Genomic DNA, 24,802 nt, shown 5'->3' on the forward strand with positions numbered 1-24,802 from the left:
GGTGTTGAGGGTATTGTGGACAGATACGAGCACTAATCGAGACTTTGGGTGCCATGTTGCGTGAATTCTGCTCATGCACAGAACTATGCGCAGGAAACCAGGACACAGTGTATTGTGGTGTACCAAAAATCCACCTCATTGCCCAGAACCCCTCTCCGTCTAGCAACATTGTCTCATTCATTCTCCGTACTACAGCGAAGCTACCAATGAAAAAGCGACTTTGGTACCTCTCAGGAATAGTGGGAATCAAGAACACTCTTTTGTTTTTATTCTCATAAATGTCCACAATGTGAGTAATCAGAGTCACTGTATAGTTTAAAAAGTTTATTTCAACAACGTGCTCTAAGATGCAGTATAGTTGCTAACATAATTAAAAAGATGCATAAAATCAATACAATCAACATTGTTACAATTCCATAAAATACAAAGGGAGAAATCATATTATAATGATAGTGGAACCAGATCTATAGCGCCTTGTGTACCACCCTTCCCTTGCTAGGAGCTAGGTATTATAATAATAGAAGATCTCTAGGTTAAAACCGGAAACCCCATACCTCCAAACTCAGCTGAAGTGAATCACATCCCAGATCAGCACGGGCTCTTTGTCGATTGAAAGGTTTTTTCCAAGTGCTAGACTCATGCATGCAGTGCAATATTAAAAGCACCTGAGTTTCAGAAATGAGCAGCTGTGTTTATGTTGTGTCTAGAGCGTGGGCCGATCAACCTGCATCAACAGCATACATTGTTATTTTAACCTTGAACACTTTGTGCAGACTTGAGGTCGCAGTGTGAGTCTAGAGATATGAAAAACAGACCGTTCTCATGTGAAGGAAAAGCAAGCAGTTTGTCTTTATAAAAACAGAGATGTAGTGTCATGTGCAAAAACAGCAAAATGGCGTTTTCACAACTAACTCACTTATGCTAATATAGCAATGTGTGCAGGCAGAATCATATTCATCCCTACACGTTTAAAGGTAGCATGAACAGGAACACTTGGATGTTTTTCTTTGTAACTCTTCATCGCCAAATAAAAACCACCAGTGTTTCTTTTCTTTTATTCCACATTAAACTAGTCTCCCAGTGGATTTCCTGTTATATCACATTGTTTTTTCTATGTGTACCGAAGTAAACAATCACTGGGAACAGACACTTGCAATTTGACTGAAGCTCTTCCCACATTCATTGCAATGGTATGGTTTTTCCCCTTTGTGTGTTCGCTGATGTGTTTGGAGATGTTTTAACCGACTGAAGCTCTGCACACATTCAGTGCAATTGTATGGTTTTTCCCCTGTTTGTATTCCCTGATGCTCTTTTAGGGTTTCTAATTGGCTAAAGTTGTTGACATATTCAGTGCAACTGCACGATTTTTCTCCTGACCGTGTTTCCTGAAGGGTCAGCATAGTTAATAAACCACTTGCGTTATTTTCACATTCCCTGTATGTGTGTGATATTTCCGATTTAACAATAAAATACAAGACTCACTAAATACCTGCCACATTCAAAATATCAGTAAGGCTTCCTTGTGGGTGATTGCATCTTTAGAATGGATAATGGCTTCGCATGCTTGCGGGTAAAGCTTAATCTTCCTTCCGGTAGGTGCAAATTGGGACAATACTCTGTACTTCAGAGAGCAGATCTCCGCTTTCCTTTAGCCTTCAGTTGTTTGGCTCCACTTCGTTGTGCTTTTCCCTGGTGCCTGTGGTTTGGCTAGAAAGAGTTAACAATACACCTAGAGCACTGAATGCTGGTCTGGTGCCAGTTTAGATAGCGAAGCACTGCTCTAGCCATATCATGATGGGGAAGCGACTCGTAATGTGTACAGTTACTCCAAAGAGTGTCCCGGGGCAAAGCACAGGTCAGAAAAGAAAGTAAATCCGGTTGTTTCAAACATGAACAAAAAGCCAAGTTTTCAACCTTTTTTAAAACATTATCATGTTACTAACAGCTCAAAGCTGAAGAGGGAGTTTGTTCCAAGCTATGGATCCCAAATAGACACGAGACCTTCCTCCAACTCTCATACCGGCCTCATGATCAAAGCTGGTGTTGGACGCTTGTTTATACAGCAGGTGGTTTGTCAGTTTTGTTGCCTTAATTTTGTAGAGGTCATTTCTTCGTCTTGGGGTGTCGAGGTGCAGAGCTCAGACTCGGACACTCACTGAATTGCCTTTGACTGCTTCTTCCTGGATCTGTCTCTGATTGCACTGATGTTTTTGGAGCTCCTTATTTTTGACAATTTTTGCAGGTTTGATGTGTTATCTTCATTATTCATAATCAATCCGTGCATTTAAGGCTTATTTTCTGTTGGATGTAAAGAAATGTAATATTACTAAATGCAAATGTAATACAATGTGAATACACAATATTTAACCAGCTGGATAAGACATCTCTTCTCTACCATATTTGAAATTTATTAAGGAACATTTTACCATACATGGATATTTCATTAAAACTGTGGTTGAACATGTCACATCTTATTTACTTCTGAAAAAGCAGTTATTTACCATTGTTCAGAGTAAATTACTAAGCAAAGGGCAGCTACAGAGCACTCATGTGCTACAGGTACAGTTGTGGGTAGATACACATGGATAAGATTTCATTTAAAAAGAACAGATTGTGGAAAAAGAGAGGAATCAGTAAGCGCTGCCGTTAATTCAGTTTCAGGAAGTATCTACCTTAGGTAGCTCTTCAGGAAGTGTATGACAAAGGTAACTCTTCAGGAAGTGTATAGCAAAGGTAACTCTTTATGAACTGTATAACAAAGGTAACTCTTCAGGAAGTATATATGACAAAGGTAACTCCGGACATCTTTTTCCACAATGCTTTCCTGTTCACACTGGATCAGCTCAAATGCCAACTGACGCCTTTACCTTGCTTGTTACTAAAGACAGGGGTCCCTGTTTACACAGGGTGGTCACTCCTTGACCACAAGGGAGATGTCTTCAGTCTTCTAGTCGGTATAGAATGTCGAAGGTCCAAGAGTTTCATTTCAGAGTTTCGTTCCAGGATAATCTAAAGTCCTGGGGACACAGCACCTATCTTTATACTAAGAAAATGGGCTGGATTACCCACTAGGTCCCTCCTATGGGTGCACCTGAGAAGGGGGTGGTTAAACCCCTTACCCTTTGTCCAGTATCATGCCATAGCAGGGCTGGAGTGCCCCAGCAACTGGTTTGAACCGGGCTATGCATGGAGCATCTTGTGTGCCGCAGGCAGTGTCTGGAAAAGCATTGTTCCATTCAACCCACACTGCCCCAATACACTACAGGCTGTCTGGGGAGGTCCTAGCACCTCCCTCGACAGGAAACCCATTGTCCAGGCCTCCCTTGCTGGAGTTTCGTCCACAAGCAGGAGGTCAGACTCGTGTCTGTGGCAGCAGCATCCATTTTGTGATGCTGAAGCTCTGTTTAACTCTAACCGGGTAAAGCAGTAACATACATGTCTTTTCCCTCTAGAAGGGTGGAATGCTACCCCCGCCGCCGGAATTGGTGGGAGGGGGTAGTATTCCAAAGTGTTTGAGACCTTAAACCACATGTTTTGATAAAGCCACACGAAAGTTAGCATTTAATCGCGAGGATTATAATGCACTTAAGAGTATATGGTATGGCTATATCATAGAACAGCTATAAGGACATGGTTCTGAAAGCTGCAGAGGGTCTCAGCTCATGCTAGGGCACCCTCTCACATAAAACCAAGCACTCTGCCTTGAGGATTGTCGAGGCCTACCATGGGAGTGACTTATAGGTGCATATGTGTCTATATATAAAGGTAGATAGGTATACTATCAAGCTGAGTGATCAACCTTTGGTGTCAGTTTGGATGGCCAGCCAGGGGTGGCATAATACATGCTTCAGCCCATGGTAGGCCTTGGATGCACCTATGCCCTGGGTACCTATGGTACACTACACAGGGGCTCACAGAGGTGACCCAATACCCAATCTGGTATGTACCTAAAGTACATGCAGTCCATTTTATAGGCAGAGCAGATAGCCTGGGGCCCTGAATAGCAGGATCCCAGGCCAACTAAGTCGAATACCAGCAAAACACAAGGCAAAAAGTTGGGGTAACCATATAGTCAGATATCTACCTTCCTACACCCAGTGTCTTCTCAGTGTTGGAAATTATCAATTTTATTAACAGCAAAATATTAACTCACCACTGCTGTGGCTTGCAGTCATAAGGCCATTATGAACGGACTATGTTGTGTGCCAGAATGCCTGTGAATAGTTTAGCAAGAATGTTTGGGAGGGAGATTGGTCTCATGATGAGCAGGCCTAGGGGTTTTGCCAGGGCCTGTGAATAACTGTTATTACTGTTTCTCTCTTGGTGTCAGTGGGCTTGTCTGTGTCCTCAGCTCTTTCAACAATGTTTGAAAACAAAACTAGTCAGATGATAGCTGCCAGGTGTACATGTTTTGCATGTGTAGAATCACACACTAGTAGCTGTAGTGCATGCATGACTCATCTTGTCAGTTTGTGAGCAAGTGAGCATTCACAGACCCCAATCTGACTATTTCTGACACTGGAAACAGTTAGAGTTTCACTTCAACAAAATGCTGGAGTAACTCTCTTTCCAGGGTACGAAGGGAAATGGATCACCCTCTAAACGTGGTGGCGAGTAGTGCTATAGTGCTTATATGGGAAAAACTGGGGAAATGGTACAATGCACTGGGAAAATGGCATGTGATGACAATGTGACATGACATTCCCACTAAACCTGCTTTTACACTTTTTTTGGGCTGGCTGTGTTCAGTTTATCAAGGCCCAGGGTTTAGTTTCAAGTCAAGAGATAGTGCAGGATTAGACTAATTATAATGTCATAGATAGCAACAAATGCCTTTACCCTGCAATGCCTTTACCCTGCAATACCTTAAACACGTATGCCTTTACCACGTAACACCTTTACCATGCATATACCTTGACCATGCATAATGAAGGATTTACAAATATGGCCCTGCCAGTAAAGGGTGGGTGCCCTTGAGCCCATCCAGGGCATCCACATGATCAATGTTGAGGGCCCCCAAAGTCCCCATGACGCCAGCGGGAGCCAGTATTGTTCCTACCCATAGGGAGCAGCTTAAAATCCTGTGCTCTACGGGCAGGAACAACTTTTTCATGTGTTTCTCTGCCCGCTTTAAAAGCTGTGCATTGTGGGGAGTGTAAGTTATAGTTAGCCGAGGTAACTATAACTGCTCAGTTTCTACTGTTTTGAGTATGTAAAATCTGAACCTAAGTAAACGTCTCTGTAACCTTTGTTTTTTTTGGTGTATTTCTAAGGTTTTTGATGCTATTTCCTACCTATAACGTCTCTGTAAACTATGTTTTTTTTCAGTGAAAATATCTCTCTATTTCTCTCTCTCTCTCTCTCTCTCTCTCTCTCTCTCTGTCTCTGTCTCTCTCTCTCTCTATATATATATATATATATATATATATATATATGTGACAATCCCTGCTACCTCTCGCCCGGAGCCCAGTCCTGGATACCGCTGCGCAGGAAGAAGAGAGGAGACCTCAGGTGCAGTGAGCAGTAATTTTTATTTCCTCGAGGAAGCGGCACACCACAGCATGACGTTTCGGCCTACACAGAGGCCTTGATCACATGACGCACGCTGGGGAAGAGGCAATTTTTAAAGTGCTAGTGCTCAGTGAAAATACATTCTCATTGGTAGGTTGTGGTCACATGTCACGCTAAGTCATAGACATAGACAAACGATTTGTGAGCAACACACATCATGGGATAATCCCTGAATCTGCGCACATACTGCAAAAAATACACTTGGTAAAAAGTGCAAAATGCAAATTGGATAATTGTAAATAATACAAAGCAAGAATCACTGGTTAATCCAATAGATGAATAATGCAGAATAAACGCCATTGTGCAAAGTGCAAATTATTTCATGCTAATAATTAATATAATGCTCAATATATACAATATATACAATATACTTCATGTACATGATCATGCAAAACATCGAATTTTTAAAGGAATGTATAAAAAATATAACTCCATAAATAACGTGTTATAAATATGTAGATCTATATGTTAAAACCATGACTGTACCATCATATTGACAATAAATATATATGTATACACAGCACTATTTACACGGGATGAGACCTCTAGTGAACATGAAAGAAATTACTGCATAAATGCATTTAAACCATAACACTAAGGTCGCAGCATCCCACAAATATTGCACATATTGGTTGCTCATCTGTCTGCACAGAGCTGGATAGTTTGGGAGCAGAGGAGATGTTGACCCCTCACAAGGAAAGGAGACCATCGCAGCCTCTGCCCCCCGAACCTCCAATGCAGCTCTAGTAATGTCATGTTTGGACCTAACTCTACCATGGATGTAACTAGGTGAGCGGTGAGAAGAAAAGAGAAAGAAAAACTGTGCACGTATTTTTATGTGAGAGTTTTTAAGTTTTGTGTAAAACTGTGAAATTGTTTTCAGATCCTTCTCTATATAACCTTACTTATTGGTTCTCTCTGTAAAGTCAAAGTGTTAAGCTCTTAGTACATCCAAGTGCAGCCTAAGCCTAGGCTGCACTGCACACTTAAACCATCCGAACCTCTGAATTTTATGCTGATAAAGAAATGCATCTAAATAAGAAGATAGACAGGTACACTCAGAATGTATAATGGAGGGCAACCTATTACCAGTAGGGGGAAGAACACAGATGTTTAACGGTAGTTTGCGTGTGTCATAGACACGTGTAAAAATCTTCCGTGGAGTTCAACCCCCCTGGGGCTCGACTGTCCATTTCCAGTATATATCTGGTCTCCAGTTTTCTTAAAGCCCCTTCTCTGTCACCTCCTCTCTTAAGAGGACCAACACAGTCAATGGCATAGTAGCGCAACAGGGAACTGTCATTGTTATGGTGTTCTTTGAAGTGGCGGGCCACCGGATATGCTGGATCATTTGTATTGATGGCCCTTATGTGCTGGAGTACCCTCTTGTGCACCTGCAGCTTGGTACTACCCACATACCGCAGGGCACACGGACACTCCAGCACATATACCACAAACTCGCTTTTACAGGTAAGTTGTTTTTTAATCTTACGAGCATTGGGGGTGAACGGGATCGCAAACTCTGTTTTGTTCAATCCATGCTGACAGGCCTTGCAGGATGAACACTTCCTAAAGCCCTTACTCTTCCCTAACCAATTCTTACTAGTAGGGACTTCAGGGCTAGATTTCACTAGGGCATTTTGCATAGAGTATGCTCTCCTATATGTGATAGACGGGGTGTTAGAAATTCTATCCCCTATCACTGGGTCACATTTCACCAAATTCCAATGTTTAGAGACTATTTTCCCTAGCGCCCCGTGCTGTTTGCTGTAGGCCCAAATCAATCTGACTGTTTGGTCATTAGGGGTGGTGAGCGTACTGTGGACTTTAGGCTGTAAGGCTTGGTCACGGGAAAGGGCATTAGCTTTGGCTATGGCCCTATCAACCACTGCAGCCTTGTAACCCCTAGCCAAGAATCTGGCCCTGCTAGCTTGCTGAGCGAGACTGCATTGGGCTTCTGTACTGCTCAGGTGCCTTATACGCAGCATTTCGCCATACGGAATGCTGCGTATAAGATGGGCTGGGTGATGGCTACTGGCGTGGAGAATTGTATTTCCAGCCGTTTCCTTACGGTACAACCTGGTTTCGAGTTTTGCTCCTCCTGGTGTAAATGTCATATCTAAGAAATGCACCTGATCCCTGCTAATGGTGGAAGTAAAGTTCAAGTTGTAATCATTACTGTTAATCAAGTCAACGAAGTGCTCAGCTTCTAGACGAGTGCCTTTCCAGACAAGGAACACATCGTCTATATAACGATACCATCTAACAATAGATCGCCTGGCAATATCAGAGTGTGTGCCAAAGAGGACCTGTCTCTCCCAATAGCCCATGTGAAGGCAGGCATAACTTGGAGAGAAACAGGCCCCCATGGCCACACCCCTGACCTGTTGGTAATATCTATTGTTAAACATAAAGAAATTATGGTGTAAACAGAAAGAAATCATAGAAAGTAACATGCGATTATGATCAGCCATGATTATCGGTCTCAGCCCTAAGTAGAATTCGATGGCTCGCAATCCGTCTATATGGTTAATACTAGTGTATAAAGACGTGACGTCTAATGTGATGAGCCATAAATCTGAATCCCACTCTATATCCTGTATCTTTCTTACAAAATCATTGGAATCTTGCACAAAAGATGGTAAACCCTGAACGAATTCCTGCAAGAAAGAGTCCACATACACTGTTGTTTTTTCTAATAGACCCCCACAGGCTGCAATTATCGGTCTTCCCGGTGGTTTATGTGAGTTCTTGTGGATCTTCGGGATTAGGTATAGGACTGGCATGACTGGATGATTGTTCTTGAGGTATTTAAGTTCATCCATGCTCAGTAGACCAAAGGATCTCCACCCCGTAAGCAACGAGTAGAAATCTTCCTGAGCTTTTTTGACCAACGAAATGTCACTATGTCTGTAACAGTTCAAATCATTTATTTGGGAGAGGGCTTCTTCCAAGTATAGCTGTCGTGGCCACAGAACTATATTCCCTCCCTTATCAGACTGTCTGACAATTACATTTTCATTGGCCTGAATTTTTTGGATGAGTCGCTTGTATTGGTCATTCTGTGTGAATTTCTTACGTTTTGAATTGAGCACTTTGGAATGTAACAACTTGATATCTTTGATTACAGCATCATGGAAGATGTCAAGATTATCATAGAGCATCACAGGTGTAAACGTGGAGCGCGGTTTAAAAGATGTTAGCCCTCCCACCCTACTAGGCTCACCTCCTGAGACTGCTTGAGATGATGACTGCTCCAGTCTGAGGAATTCTAGGGCCTCCAAACCCGGCACATCGCGGGCTTGTAGTCCATCATCAACTATTTCAGCCCTCGTCGGGGTGCTACGGGTTTTTCCTCCTGCAAAGTGTTTCTGCAATTTCATTTTGCGGACAAATTTATAGAGATCAATTCTAGTGTCCGCATAATTGAAATCGCATGGAGGGCAAAATGTGAGACCTTTAGACAAGATGCAACGTTCAGACTCTGACAGGATCATATCAGTCAAATTAATGATGGAGGGGGCAACATCCTTAGCTCCAGATTGTGAATCTATTTCCTGTTCCATCTCCTTGTGCTCTTTTTCTTCTTTTTCTGCTGATTTGGCTCTTCCTCTCGATTTGGCTTTGCGACGTTGGTAACGCTTGGCATTGATTCTTTTGTTCCTGAGCGCAGTTGCGTTCTCGGGCGTAGGGTCTCGCGCCAGTCTTTTCTTATACAGTCCAGTTCCTCTGCTGGCGTGAGCTTGGTAAACCCCAATTGCCTTCCTGATTGTACAGAATTGGAGTCTGAGTCGCTGTTCATACTTGAGCTTAGGTTAGACTCCGAGGAGTCATCCTGCTGGGCTGCTCCATGTACTTGGTTTGAGCAATCTGCAGTTGCTGCAACTTTTTGGCGTCGTGAGGCTTTGATGGCATCGTATTTTTTAGCAAAAGTAAAAATGCGACCTTCCGCATAGTCAGCCTTATCGCGTTGAAATTTCCAGGCTTTCCTTTTGCTGATTGACTCTTCTTCCTTTTGTATCCTCGCCATCATATCGCTTCTGAGTTTGGTACACTCACTTAGACAGTCTACACTGGCCGCTTCAATAATCTGATTAAGCGCTTCAATTTTGGCCTGTGCCTTGAGCCGGTCACTCTCCGCATAGCGAACCAGTATTTGAACTAGTTTGCGCGACGACTCCAAGTTGCAGTCTGCCCATTCACGGAGCATTTCTGGGTCTGGGTCCTCGTAACTTGGGGCCAGCATGACTCGCAGACCACGTGGTATCCTATTAACTTCTAAGTAGCGACTCAGAGAACGGTGCTCCCACCACTTAGAGAGTTCCCTTTTCATCAATTTCTCCAATTGCTTAAAGTTGTCACGAACGCTCCCAACTTCATTAGCCGGTGCATTAGAGGCGGATGGTTCAGAGGACCCCCCAGCCGGGGAGTCGTCGAACGCATTGAGCGCTGCCTGTTCCCTCGCTCTTAATGCGTCAGCCGACATGCCGCTTCCTCACAATCAAATGTTGCGCGCAATGCGCTCTCACAACTGTATGGGCGATAGCTGTAAGTACAAGCCGCCGTGCAGTCAGGCACACTCTTCCCTTACCGGTGTTTTCTTTGCCGAGTCAAATCGCCGACACCCAGCCGAAGGAGCACATCAAGAGCAAGATGCTCACCAGACTCCTCGTTGGGTTCACGAACAGCACGGCGTCAACAGCAACCGGGGGCTGGAACAATTACTCCCTAACGGGAGAAACAAACGACTTCCGGGTCAGCAGAGGTCTCGGCTTCCTGTAGTTCCGCCGCTAGCAAGGGGAGGGGTCATCCAAATACCGACGAAGCACTCTGCCGGTTTGACGATATGTGACAATCCCTGCTACCTCTCGCCTGGAGCCCAGTCCTGGATACCGCTGCGCAGGAAGAAGAGAGGAGACCTCAGGTGCAGTGAGCAGTAATTTTTATTTCCTCGAGGAAGCGGCACACCACAGCATGACGTTTCGGCCTACACAGAGGCCTTGATCACATGACGCACGCTGGGGAAGAGGCAATTTTTAAAGTGCTAGTGCTCAGTGAAAATACATTCTCATTGGTAGGTTGTGGTCACATGTCACGCTAAGTCATAGACATAGACAAACGATTTGTGAGCAACACACATCATGTATATATATATAGAGAGAGAGAGACAGATATATATATATATATATATATATATATATATATATATGTGTGTATATATATACATAATTTATGACTTATTATTATTAGAGACAACTCTATAAGGCCTTGTAGAATGCATTATTTATAGATTGTAAATAATTGTTGTGACAGAATAACTTACTGCCATGAATGAGGAAATTATATCATCATCTCGCACACAGCACTTTAAGAGTACTTCACAGGAATGGAAGGAAAACAAAATGGCGATTGTATTGAGCCATAGTTTGTAAATGTAATGTAAATGTCTAGTGTTTAATGAACACAAAGAAGGGTACTACCACTGATCACTTTTTATAAATTTACTAGACGCCTGGGACCCTATGGTCCAGTTGAAGGCTAATTGTAGTCGAAACGCGTAGGCCGTCCTATTCTTGCACGTTTTTGCACATGGTGTTTTAAAAATAAAATAATTTACATAACCTACCTGCTGTCGTGCCGTGACTTCCCCTGGGAAAAGAAAGGTGGTGAGAGGTATCAAAGGAATCTATGGTGCATGGACTGGGACGGACATCACAGGCACTCACGAAGGAGGCGAGGCGATCTGGGAACAATTCCAGTCATTTGAAGAATCGGAACAAGATGATCGACGCCTCTATCATCTGCCATGTTTAAACGCATCCTAACAAACGAGAGAAAACGGATGCCTGGAGTCTGAGCGGCAAAGACCCGGTGGTGAGTGAGCGAGGCGGGGGGGTGGACGGTGTCTGTGCAACTCAGTAGCGCGGCGGAGGCGGCGTATGAGGAGCGGGGGCCCGCGGCTGCCTACTCGATCACAAACCGCCGGGAAGTGTAGCCGAGCATTGTGTCATAGCGAAAGGGGCAAAGAAAATAAGACGCTTTCCAAAAGACGAATGATACGAGACAACACATTGCGTTCTCGACTCCTAAATTACAGGCAAAAACTGTCTCTGCAAGAAACCCGGAAGAAGCTAAATGAGAGGGATTGAGCATTAAAGAAACAGTATGGCATATCGTGATTCCTCAAACGTGGGGAGTAAGAGGAGCAGAAGGTCAATGGGATTCTGAACTAATCTGGGAGCAGACGACAGAATCCTGAAATAAAACAAATAAAACACCAAAGCAATTACAGACAAGAAACTGTGAAAATTATACCCTCATTTACATAGATGGCAGATAAAACCAGGAATCGCCAACTAAGGGTGAGTGAACTACTCAATGATGATGAAACAAATCCCTCAACTAGCACAAATACAAGAGGAACAGCAGGAGGAAAAGGAAAAGAAAAAGATAACATGTGAGAAGTTGGCCTGATGTATGATGTCCACAATTCTGTGGGCACCTTGTATCAGTCCAAACAATCCCTTATGGTGGTGGTTGTAAGTCAACCTTATAGACAAGCTATCCTAGAGGTAGCATGGACTAAGCAGCCTTCAGGCTAAACTCAAGAGGGCATGTGAAGCCAGCTGTTTTACCATATGCAATCCTGTAATATCAATTGAAAGGACACCACACAAGTTATATATTATAAAAATATATGTATTTTCTACTAGAATAATCCCCTTTACTCTTTATGAGTATAGAAGCACAAGCGTTTAAACAAAAGCACAGTTTTACATAAGAAAGTTGCACGTTTATGGATGAGGCCGGTGGCCACTCAAACCATATATAAAAAAAGTGGTATAAGTATCACTTGACGAACAGTGGTAAGGCCTAGGGCCTTGGGAATCGCTGGGACTACTTGTGACTAGCAGTGATGAAGTCGGGAGAGGCCCGCGGGGTTCGGGTGCAGCGCCAAAAGCACACGCATGCACCAATGCAAAGTCAATGGTGCGTAAAAGTTACAAAGTTACTGTTTTAGGAGACTTCCGACTGGAATAGAATTAGCCCACTTTAAACAAGGACACTAGAGGTGTAAACCACTACAGGAGCACCGGCATTCATGAGTTACCTCACCCACAGGAAGCGGGTGCATAGGTGCCAAAGTGTGTCGGGGTTCGTCGTTGAGTTCTATGGTGTCTGGAGATGAAGATGCTGCAGGCGGCCAGGAGAGAAGAGTCCGGTTGGATTCAAGGGTGGATCGAAGATGTAGAGTACCTGAAAGCAGAGGGGACAGAGTCTGGGTCACTCAGCAGTGACCAGGGTGGAACCAGGAAGGAACCAAGCAATGTCGGGCGCAATCAGGTGGTTGTTGAGAAGCTTGTCTCCACTGCCACGTGGACTCTGGGGCATCGAGGATATCCAGGAGTAGATCACGAGCTGTCCCACAAAGGCTCTCGCTGGCGGTGGTGTCGGCTTCCAGATCGGAGTTACCAAGCCTTGGTAAAGGCAACCCATGCAGGATTCGAAGATCGCTTCTTACTCGGACCAGCAAGGTCAGAGAGGTTGCTCCTTTTCAGGGGAGCGAGGGCCAGCCTGGAGCAACCAGACTAGCATTATAAATTCAAAGGTTTGTCGGTACTGGGGCCACTAGCCAACGGGCAAGCAACCGGACCAACGCGTTGAGCAGGAAAATGAAAAAGGGTCACACGCAGCACTCGGTGAGTGTGGAGGGAAGAGCTTTGGTGCAAAAGCTGCTCAGGGCTGGGGCTTCTCAAACCCCAATGCACAGCTTCGAGAGAGCCTCAGGAGCTGCACAGTCAGCACTTCATGGTCTTTTCAGGATGGCCGGCCCCACGCTTCAGGTCACCTCCACAGCTCTCAGATTCGCTGGGACTGTGGATCAAACTGTTGGAAGGCAGGAACGCTGGGTCTTGTTGATCTTTGTTGCTCGAGTTCTGGCGGGAACTGCAACAAAGCAAACCGTGACGCGCTGGATGGTGCCTGTTTGCACAGGGTGGTCACTCCTTGACCACAAGGGAGATTCTTCAGTCTTCTACGTTGAGTAGGATGTCGAAGGGTCCAGAGTTTCATTTCATAAGTTTCAGTCAGGATAATCTGATGTGCATTGGCACAGCTCCTACCTTTATTCCAAATCAAGGGGCTGCATTACCTGCTAGGTCCCTCCTATGGGTGGGACCCAGGAAGGGGGCGGTTACACCCCTTTCCCTTTGTCCAGTTTTGCGCCAGGACTGGAGCTAGAGTGCCCCAGAACCGGTTTGGCTGGATTTTGCATGGGACACCTTGTGTGCCCCAGGCAGTGTCTAGTTTCTTTCAACCCTCCCTGCTCCAATCCACTGTCTCCTGTCTGGGGAGGTGTAGCACCTCCCTGTGACAGGAAACCTTTTGTCCAGGCCTCCCCTGCCAAGTTTCGGTCAGCAGCAGGAGGTCAGACTTGTGTCGGGGCATCAGCATCCATTTTGTGATGCTGAGGCTCTGGTTAGGATTAACCGCGTTTTAAATAAAGTAACATGGCTTCTCCCTCTAGAAGGGTGGAATGCTACCCCCGTCGCCAGAATTGGTGAGGGGGTAGTATTCCAAAGTGTATGACGCCTTACACAACATGTTTTGATAAAGCCAAACCAAAGTTAGCAATAACCGCGAGGATTATAATGCACTTAAGAGTATATGGTATGGCAATATCCTGGACCAGCAGTAAGGAAATGGTTCCGACCTCTGCAGACAGGCTCAGCTCATGCTAGAGCACCATCTCACATAAAACCAAGCACTCTGCCTCCAGGATTGTTAAGGCCTGCCATAGGAGTGACTGATAGGTATATATGTGTCCAGATATAGGTTTAGATACAGGTATACTATATCTAAGCATGGGGGGAGTACACCACCTTGCCCCAGCTGAGTGATCAGCCAGTTGTGTCGATTTGAATGGCCAGCCGGGGGTGGCAAAAGATATGCTGCAGCCCCTGGAAGGCCTTGGATGCACCTATGCCCTGGGCACCTATTGTGCATGGTACAGGGGCTGATAAGGTGTCCAGTACCAAATTGGTGATGTACCTATAGTACATGGTTAGTAATTTAGAGAGAGAACAGCAGGCTGTGGGTCTGATTAGCAGGTCCACAGCCACATTAAGTCGAAAACCAGTGAAGCAAAAAGCAAAAATTGGGGTGACCATAGGATAGCAGACCCTACTCTCCTACATAACAGAACAATAGTAAATGTCCTAAGAGAATTACAACAAAACCGGATCTTGGAAATTAACAAATGGTGGGAAAAAACGACATTAGAAAAATATATAGAGTTTAAAAGAGTCCCTAGAGGGCTACGGATACTCATCATGCCCACATTGAACGATCTAGACCAGGATTTGATAAAATTATGGCAACAGGACACCAATGAGTGTTCCTTTAAACTCATGAGGACATTAATCATACACGCTGAGAGGAAATTGGAGAAAATTACGAGCATAATCCAATCACTGGAACAAGAGTTAGCGAAAATCCCGGTATCTGAAGAAAGCAAGGAATTAATTGAAAATAAGGAGAAAAAATTGAACAAACATGAGACGGAGGTAGAGAAACGAAAAGCAAACAAATTCACGAGGGACCGGATGGATTATGCAAACTGGCGCATATACACGTTTGCCCACAAGCACGACACTCTAAGAAGTAGAGTTGTGATGGACAAGTGAACTGGAACAGTAAATACCGATACAATAGACAGTTCAGAAATCAGCTAGGCTGATGAGGACACAGTAACAACTCCACTGGATTTTCGCGGGGAGATACAATTGGCGCAAATGATAACGTGACAAAGAGGAAGAGGCAGAATCAACACGTGGGGGAGAGGACAATCAAAACCAGAAGAAGGAGCAAAACCAAAGAGAGGAAAAGGAAAGCAAAAATAATCCTTAAAAAAAGCGGAATAAATCAAGATAAAAATTTGGTCCTGAACATATCCGACAAACAACTAACGGACGTTCAAATCAAACTATTGAATCAAGGACTATCCTACTGCCCCAACAAGGATATGGATATCCCCAATGTACGGATTGATCTCTACAAGTTTTGTAGGAAAATTAAACTTAAAAAATACTTTGCGGAGAAGAAACCTCAACCTAATGCCTGTCAATCAGAAGAAACATATCCATCCTTAATTGCTCAAAAAGACCTACCAGCACTCAGAGCATTATCATCTTTGAGAGAGGATGAATCATCAAACATAGAGACAAGTCAAGATTCGTTGGGGGCGTGGCTAGCAGCCGACAATGGTGGCTGCTTAAACGAAGGGCTCCGTGCCAGAGCCGTTCTTACTCCTGATTTATCGACGCCCGAGACTCCCCACTCCCTTAAAGGAATCGGATAAGAAATATCCCCCTCCTGGGCTGCTTAATCAAGTACAGCGCGGACCTGAAGGGACCGCGATAGCCGCCCAGATTCAGACCGAAGTGTCACGGCGCGTCAAGCATAATGGCGGCCGCGATCTGAGAGAGGTTTCCCCCGACACTAAGACGCAGCTGGGGACCGTATAGCGGCGAGGCATACGGTGTCCCTGTGGGAGTGCGCGCTGGGCAGAGCAGATCAGCAGCCTGTATCGTGGTGGACTTGCGGATGGAGGCTGCACCGTGGTGACGGGATCAGTGTGGCGACTGTGGCGGATCCCTGAGCCTCGCCGCTGCTGTGGAGCCGACCGGGCGAAGGGGTGGCCGCCACACATACCAACGTGGCAGAGGTCGACTGTCACGTGGGGGACACCGGGGCCGGTGACTGTGGAGGCACACGGCTGAGCCGGCTCGAGAAGGAGAAGCAGAGGAGATCTGAAGCGCTTCCCTGCACACGCGTCTGAGATTTTGTCGGCGCGCGGAACGGGGAGGTAATCTGCGGAGGCCCTCGCAGGCACATTGCAGGCAGAGACAGCGATTGTGTGGGTCTCCGGCCGGGGGACAGTGACGGCAAGATCGGGCGCACTTGAAGAGGCTCCGAGCCCTCCCCCTCCTTCCCCGCAAGAAGGTCTACAACGAAGAATCCGGGAGCAAAGTGGGTCACCCCTGGGAAGCAAGTAGAGGGGTTAGATCTGCGGTGCAGCGCGGATACTGCTGAGGGTGCACAGGAAGACAAAGGAGGGGCTGCTTGGGGTCGCTCTGGTGCGGTGGTGCCCTCGGACTCACGGCTTCTGCGGGGGGACGGTGTGACTCCCGAAAGGGAGCCGCAATTGCCTTAGTGAGACCTGGGACCTACACAGGTGACCCGTGAGACCACACCAGGCGGATACCTGCCTCACCACGTGAGGGGAGCGGATCTCACCTCACTAAGCGCGTTGGCTGTCGCTGATACCTGGGGAAGCTAGGAGAAATTGCAGAGGTGGCTTGGAACCAGGACCACGCTGGTGAGACAACTGGGGAGTGTCTCTGGCACATGTCTTGCCTCCCGCTCGGGGGGGATTGGGTCACCCCTACTGTCGGGAGCTGCCCTTGAGAGTGGCCACAAATGTAGCCGGGCCACGTCCGGAGCTGGTGGGATCGGCCTGGTTTCTGCAGAGCTATGGCCTACTTACTGGTGGCAGGAGATTCGGAAGCCTGCTATTGAGACTTAGGCCTGGCTGCAGACGCTTGAGGAGGACGGGGCTGCAGGAAGAGTCCCGGAGGGCGACTGACTGGCGCTTACCCCCGTGGCATCCGCTGTGCCGGGAGCAAAGGCCCAGACCACCACGAGGCTAACAATGGGAAAACCAAAAGGTCTGAAGAGCGGGGCCCAGCCGCCACCAGATGACGAGATGCTCGAGAAGGAGGAGCAAGGAGAGGCCGGACAGGTATGAGACCCCCACCTTCAACACCAATTAGATAAGATCCTAATGGCGATATCAGACACTCGCACAGCGCTCCAACAGGACATAGCGCAAGTGGCCACGGGGTTGGGCTTGTTGCGTGCCGACCATGGGAAACTGGCAGACAGGGTCACGGAAGCAGAGAGCACGCTCCGAACTATCGAACCAACGCAGCAGGCCCTCAAGGCCACCCTGGACAAAGTGCTGGAACGAGTAGATGCCCTGGAACGGAGAGCAGAGGATGCCAAAGGCCGAAATTGCCGCAACAACATACGTGTGGTGGGCCTGCCGGAGAAAATTGAAGGAACGGACATGGTACAATATCTGGAATCCTGGCTCACCACTGTAGTGGCACCGGATGGCTTATCTGCCTTCTATACATTGGAGCGAGCGCACAGGGTGCCGGCTCGACCGCCTCAGCAGGGCCGACCCCCGAGACCGGTGGTGGCCCGTCTGTTACACTTCCGAGACCGGGACTTGATCCTCCAGAAAGCGAGAACGGACGGCCCCTACCAGGTTGAGAACAGTAAGGTCAACATTTTCCCTGACTACACGTACGAAACCCAGTGCCGTCGAACTTCCTTTTTAGCTGTCAAAAGGGAGCTGCGCACGGAGGGACTACAATATTCGCTACTGTTCCCGGCTAGGTTGAGGGTCATTGTGGATGGCAAGACGTGGTTCTTTGATACCCCGGAGGATACCTGCGCTTGGCTTGAATGTTACAGAGCTGGAAAGGACGGCAGTCTACGGGAGCTGCAGTCGGTCATTGAGGGTTTACCACAACGGAAATCGCGACGGCTTCGGAGCAGACGGCGGGGATTGAGAAGACCCTCTCCATCTCAGGGAGCTGCGGAACGCTTAGGAGCAGTGGCAGCGGTGTCCACACTAACGGTGTCACTTGAAAATCCATCTATGGGTGATACGGAGTCGGAGAGGGACAACGCTAAATCCGATTCAGAACAATCCGAAACAGGCAGCGGTCAGTTGCCAGAGGTCAAGCCAGAGACGGCTGACAGTATTCTGGATGAATGATGGATGAGAGCGGGAAGATGCCTAGCTGCATGCTTGGAATTATGATGGACTCCTGATAATGCCTTCATATGGGGGTTTGTTATGTCATGTACAGTGGGGGGGTGGTAAGGAGAGTGTGGGGGAACATTGTCTACTAGGGCTCATAGGCCGGGGAGAACTCCCGAAGTGGTTGACCACTGGTTGGCTGCCGGACCCCTCTCATTACCCTTAAGGCATCCCCACAGTGACTACTGTTGGGTTTAGGGACATGTTGCACGTTGTGTTAGTTTGGATGGGAACTAGATGTTTGCTGCTAGGTCCTGTTCTGGGGCGGGAGGGATCCAGGGGTTGTTTGGGTAGTAAGATGGGAGGGATTGTCACTGACACAGATGCACTGCAGGTCCTCAAGCGGCTGTTAGGAGACAGGCGCAGGGAACTGTGGGAGAATGGGTGATTCTACCAGTTTACGATGCATATCCTGGAATATGAGAGGTCTGCACACCATGACAAGACGACATAAAGTGCATGCCTATTTGGTTAGGAGAGGAATACATATCGCACTGCTCCAGGAAACGCATTTAACGAAGGCTGAAGGACTGGCATTACAGCGTAGATGGAGAGGGCAAGTCTACAATACCACGTACTCTGCGTACGCCAGAGGGGTGTTAATATGGATTAGGGCAGGGGTCCCTTTTCAGATGACTAACGCTTTGGCCTGGGTGATGGCTATTTGCAGTGGACGAAGGTACTCTACACATCTGCAATGGCCAGGGTAAGGGTAGGCACGTTAATATCCTCGCAATATCCGGTAGAAAGACGGACAAGGCAAGGGTGCTCATATCCCCTTTGTTATTCGCTCTGGCTGTAGAACCCCTCGCGACTGAGATACGGAAGGGAGTCCACTTTAGAGGATTAACGAGCAGAGTCGGCCAACAGTATATATCTCTATACGCAGATGACCTACTACTATTCCTTGAAGATGCTGATAAGGCACCGACGGGAGCTGAAAGATTGCTGTCGGACTTTGGGGAGCTGTCGGGATTGAGGGTCAATTGGCCTAAGACATGCTTGTTTCCAGTACGACTGGGGGAGACACAGCCCGTTACGGCACGACTGCTGCGATGGGAGCCCACCTGTCTGAAATACCTAGGTGTATGCATTTATCATGAGACAGCGGACTTGCTAGAAGGTAATATAGGACGTAGTATAAGGGCTCTGAAGGGCAGCATGGCCTTCTGGGCCACCCTCCCACTGTCAGTGTTGGGCCGTATAGCACTATTAAAAATGATAGCGCTCCCTAGATTTTTATATTATTTCAGAACACTGCCGGTGTGGATACCTAATCGCATTTTTAAGTTGTTGAAATCGCTTGTGGTGTCTTTCCTCTGGGGCTCCGGACGACGCAGAGTAGCACAAGCAACGCTCATACGGCCTAAGATCGAGGGAGGGCTGGCGGTACCAGACTTCGAGTTATATTACCTAGCGACCCAGCTACAGATATTCACGCAAGAAGTAGCGAGAGTATTTAGGGGACCTGAGCACAAAAGAAACGAGGGTACCCCTCGCCATGTCCTTTCATTTATTGCACTGCAGCAGAAACTGAGGCTCAGGGATCTGACATTGGAAGAGAACACACTGCGACTGTGCTGGAACCGCTCTCCACGTAAAGCGGGGGTGATCCATCCATATGCACCAGAAATCCCCTTGGCATGGTAACGGCATTGCCACATGGAGGAGACTGGTCGCACTTACAAGGGTGGGAGGAGGCAGGAATTCAAGTGCTGGGTGATTTATTTGAAGATGGAACATTACTACCCTATCAGACACTCCAAGAAAGGTTTAATATACCAAGAGGGGATTACCTGCTCCACGCAGCAGTGACGAGAGCGATACAGGCACACTGGCAGGAAGGGCTGATGGAACCTAAGACGACGCGAGCCTGCCAATATGTTATGATGGCAGCGGGGACCTTCATGGCGGTCACATGCCTGTACACCAGAATGCTCAATGAAACACTATTGCCTTTAGATATTTTTTTTTCAGAACAAAATGCCTTTAGATATTTTGAAAGGGAAATGGGAGGTGGATGTGGGGAAAGCCATTCCAGATGCGGCCTGGGCAAAATTTGTGTAGAAAAACAATAAACTATGTTTGGAAAAAAAAAAAAAACAAGTCAAGATTCGTTCACATCAGATATTTACTTCTGTAACACTATTGGACTGACAACAAACATAGGAGGTGAAAGTGGACTAAGAAAACAGTCCAGGTTCTGTCCACAGATGCCACCCGGGAATATAATTGACCTATTCCATGAAATATTGGTAGAAGAAGTTACCAAGATGTCAAGCAGATCCATCGCTAATAAGTACATGCAATTGGAATAATAACAACAATAAAAAAACGTGGAACCTCTCGCCAAAAGAATATGAGGCAATCACAGAACTCAAAAGCGATTCTACAATAATAATCAAATCCTCGGATAAAGGAGGAAACATTGTGGTCCAAAATGTTACCGATTATATAAATGAGGCAAAGCGACAGTTGGAGAATCAAGATCATTATGAGCTATTGGGCAACAACCCGATAGAAGATTGGACGAATGAATACCATACACACTTGCTGGGGTGGAAAGAAAGAGGCCTAAATTATTTTGATGAATTTTGCTACTTGAAAACAGACAATCCGATCATAGCAACTATCTACTTTCTGTCAAAAGTTCATAAATCAATTGAGAGACCACCTGGTAGACCGATAGTGAGTTCCATAGGATCGCTTTTGGAAACAACCTCAAGATTCATTGACATCTTCCTCATGAATTACTTAACAATGCTCCCTTCGTATCTGAGAGATACCATGGACTTTCTAAACAAAATATCTAAAATTGAGTGGAACCCGGCATACTTGATAACCACAATAGACGTAACATCACTCTACACCTCGATACGTCATGAAGACGGAATAAGAGCCATCAAGAAATTTCTGGAAAAAAGATTGATCAGTCACCTTGAACACTCAGCCATTCTAATCGACATGTTGACCTACTGTCTTGAACATAATATTTTCCTCTTCCTTGGTAGCCTGTATTTACAAAAACAAGGCACGGCGATGGGGACATCTTTAGCCCTAACTTATGCAAACTTAATGATGGCGCTCTGGGAAACCAAAGTCGTGGAGGAAGAAAACATAAAGCACTCAAAAATAAAAACATGGTGTCGATTCATCAACGATTTATTCGTTATATATGGGAAGTAAGTCGTGAAGACTTACATAATTTCATCGACTCTCTGGAAGAAAATGATTACAACCTCCATTTCACATCATCTATAAGCGAGACCAGTATCATTTTTCTAGATGTGGAGGTCTTCATTAAAAACAAGAGACTGTGCCCAAAATGCACCAGAAACCGACATCCTGTAATAGCATTCTTCATGCTAACAGTGGCTATCCAGTGAAACCAAAATGGAGTATACCTTACGGTCAGATGCTTAGAGCTAAAAGAGATTGTTCAGAGATGGAGGACTTGAAACTGGAAATCGAGGGGATGAGTGGTCGATTTTTGGAAAGAGGATATCCTTTGGAAGTAATCCTAACGGCAAAATCTAGGATGAACCTGAAACAACGATCGGACCTCTTAATCCCTGCGGCGGATGCAGCCAGGACGACACATGAGAACACAACAGAAACAGAGGGTTCAACACGTTTGATCATGGATTTCAACAACCAAAGAAAGGAGCTGAAGAAGGTGATAAGGAAGAACTGGGAGATTCTGTTACTGGATGAAACTCTGAAGGAAAACCTAACATCTTTTCCAAGTATAACATATAGAAAAAGAGCATCTCTACGCGATATCCTAACTCAGAGTCACCTGGAAATCCAATCACCAAAAAAGACAACATGGCTGACGACACCAGATTTTTGGAAATGCTCCAAGTGTAAAGCTTGTGAACAGGGTTCTAACATCACAGAATACAAATAACAGAATGGGAGAACTAAGAAAACTAAGGATCACATCACGTGTGAATCAGAATTTGTGATCTACAGGTTGACATGTCCTTGTGGAAAGTACACTTTTTATTGACAGAATCCTCGCACTCAAGTTTAAATAAGGTTAGTACTGGTAGTTGAGTGTGTGTTGGTGCTGAATGAGATCTCCCTTCTGGATCGTGGGAGTCAGATACAGAATATGGTAGTGCTATTCCAACAGGGAACGACGTCCTCATAGAGCACTCAAGAAAATGTTTCCTTAAATTTTCAATTCAGTTCAATGAGGTTTTATTCAAAAAATTTCTTTTGTCAATAAATCATATTTTCTTCAATGTTATGGTCATTTTAAACAAAACAATCAAAAGCCCAATGCTTGAAGCAGAATGAGCAAGGACCAGTGAGCTGAAGGACACCCATTTGAAAGAATACTATGCCCCTGAAGAAGGGCACATTGCCCGAAATGCATTGGGCTTTTGATTGTTTTGTTTAAAATGACCATAACATTGAAGAAAATATGATTTATTGACAAAAGAAATTTTTTGAATAAAACCTCATTGAACTGAATTGAAAATTTAAGGAAACATTTTCTTGAGTGCTCTATGAGGACGTCGTTCCCCGTTGGAATAGCGCTACCATATTCTTGTGGAAAGTACTACATAGGGAGTACCATTAACAAATTAAAATTACGGATTCTGCAACATCTCCGTGCAATAAAAAACAAAGATCCAAACTACCCAAATGGCCAAACATTTTCATGAATTCCATCAAAACGATTGCAGCAAGTTGAAATATTCTAGGATTAGAATCCGAAAACCATTAGAAAGAGGAGGCAATCGTACTTTGAAACTTTGGAAAATGGAGTCTAGGATGATTTTGGGGATGGGTACAGAATACCCACATGGACATAACCTGGATGCTGAACTGTATGTCCATTTGTAAATAAGATCAGAATATCAAGGACTGTTTAAATAAACCTGAACAGTTTCCGCTCAAAAATCTGAAATAGAATGACCTTTTGTATATAGCTGTGTATAGGGTATAAATAGAATTCCTAAACTGTTGCTTTGACTCTGTTTGCGCATTTGCTCCAAGCGCTCGTCTGTTCTCCCCCCTCCGCCTCCATTTTGATTGTTGTTGTTGTCCTCGGTAGCCCGCCCCGCCTCCCAGCTGAGCCGCCCTCCCACTGACTAGAAAGAGCGCTCCCCTACCTGTAAGCGCCGTGACTCGCTCCTCTCTCACGGGCTGAGTGGTCGCTCCCCAGTGTCCCTTGAGACTTTCGGTATCGTTGTGCTGCTTTGCGATCCTAAAGTGCCTAATCTTTATTGCCTGCTGTCTGCCTGGTTGCCGCTTTGCCTTATTTGTACTTTGCTAATTTTAAACTGTTGCTTTGACTCTGTTTGCGCATTTGCTCCAAGCGCTCGTCTGTTCTCCCCCCTCCGCCTCCATTTTGATTGTTGTTGTTGTCCTCGGTAGCCCGCCCCGCCTCCCAGCTGAGCCGCCCTCCCACTGACTAGAAAGAGCGCTCCCCTACCTGTAAGCGCCGTGACTCGCTCCTCTCTCATGGGCTGAGTGGTCGCTCCCCAGTGTCTCTTGAGACTTTCGGTATCGTTGTGCTGCTTTGCGATCCTAAAGTGCCTAATCTTTATTGCCTGCTGCCTGCCTGGTTGCCGCTTTGCCTTATTTGTACTTTGCTAATTTTAAACTGTTGCTTTGACTCTGTTTGCGCATTTGCTCCAAGCGCTCGTCTGTTCTCCCCCCTCCGCCTCCATTTTGATTGTTGTTGTTGTCCTCGGTAGCCTGCCCCGCCTCCCAGCTGAGCCGCCCTCGCCCCTCCCCCTCCACCATCCATATATGACAGTTGCTCCCGCGCGCAGCGTTGACGCGCAGCGTTCGCGCCCCAGCCGAGCCGAAGGTGCGCCAAAGGTAAGCCCGTCTATTCCCGTCCGCGCCTGGACCGCGCCCAGCGCCAGACCCCCTGGCCCTCACATTGCCCAGCCCTCCCGCATTACCTACGATGCCTCCACCCTCCTAGCCCTTAACCCCGGCCGCTCCACCAACTGCGTCCAAGCCGCTCCTGGACACACCCATGGACCTTTCTCATGCTACTCCTGCAAATTCATCGGTACCGTCACCAACTCTGCTACGACCACACCCCAGATTCCCGACCCCAACCACCTACAATGCTTCTTGCTCAACACCCGATCGGTCCACAGGCACGCCATTGACCTATGGAATCTACTAGACACCATCTCTCCAGACGTCGCCTTCCTAACAGAAACATGGATGAACGCTTCCTCCGCCCCAGACATCACCATTGCCATCCCAGAAGATTATAAGATCATACGCAAGGACCGTACCGGCCACACAGGAGGAGGAATCGCTATCGTCCATAAAAAATCCATCCACATCTCAACCAGA

The sequence above is a fragment of the Lissotriton helveticus genome (genome assembly GCF_964261635.1).
Source record: "Lissotriton helveticus chromosome 1_1 unlocalized genomic scaffold, aLisHel1.1 SUPER_1_unloc_21, whole genome shotgun sequence".
Taxonomy (NCBI): domain Eukaryota; kingdom Metazoa; phylum Chordata; class Amphibia; order Caudata; family Salamandridae; genus Lissotriton; species Lissotriton helveticus.